The sequence below is a fragment of the Callospermophilus lateralis genome, chromosome X, assembly GCF_048772815.1.
Source record: "Callospermophilus lateralis isolate mCalLat2 chromosome X, mCalLat2.hap1, whole genome shotgun sequence".
NCBI classification, from domain to species: domain Eukaryota; kingdom Metazoa; phylum Chordata; class Mammalia; order Rodentia; family Sciuridae; genus Callospermophilus; species Callospermophilus lateralis.
The window spans coordinates 119,383,338-119,384,431 of NC_135325.1; positions in this window are offsets into that span (position 1 = coordinate 119,383,338).

Genomic DNA, 1,094 nt, shown 5'->3' on the forward strand with positions numbered 1-1,094 from the left:
AAAGACAATTAGAGCTCATAGGTGGAGAGGCAGTGCATGAATACTAAGTGTTATTTTCATGTTCTGACTCTCTTAAAATATAAATATGTTTTAGAAAACAAAAACTTACAATGTTTGTTCTTTCTGAGATGGGCTTCTATTGAGCAACATCTATATTTCCATGTGAATGTTGCAGCACTTGGGGTTAATACATGCATCTGGATGATGCTCCAGGACCATATCCCTCTGTTCGCAACTTGTTTAGTTATTTGCTGAGTCCATTGCAAGCAGGTAATCTTTTCTTCCTGCTTGCTACATACTAGTATTCAGAGCAAAAACTTGTGTGGAAGAGCTGAGGATATTTAGGTCATTTAACTGCAGTGGTAAAATACAAATTAACAGGAAAATTGCTGACATCATTAGTTTAAAGCTTTAACATCTGCAGGTTACACATGCCAGATGCATAATATCTGTTAATTATAGTTGTAATAGGAGACTATTGGGAGCATGAATCAGGATTTATGTGAATTATTTTGCAACTTTTAGAAATACAGAATTATATTCATACTATTTAACTTATAAAAATGAAGAAAATTCTATATTTGGGTGAACATATAGGTGACTCAAACATTATTTAGAATGAATCCAATCTCTTCATTTCTTTTCTTCCCAATATTTAAGTAACCTTAATATTAATAATAAACATAAACTTCCATTTTTTTGTCTAAAACCCCTGGTAATCACTTGGTTAAATTTACTTACTTCTATGTTATTTTGTGAGACTTTTTATCAATACCATGATATATAAATTCTTAGGACTGGGGTTGTAGCTCAGTGGCAGAGCGTTTGCCTAGCATGTGCAAGGTGCTGGTTTTGATCCTCAGCACCACATAAAAATTTAAAAAACGTATTTTGCCCAATTAAAACTAAAAGAAATATTTAAAAAATTAGATAATATTTAGAAGCTTCCTTCTTCATTTATTTTTCATGCATTTAGTGATATATAACCAGATTCTTCAAATGACCTTTAAACAAGCCTGCTATATTGTCAGTTTTTTTTCTACTTAGCAGATTTGCATTATTTTTTACTTTTGTATTACTTCTACCAAGGGGTA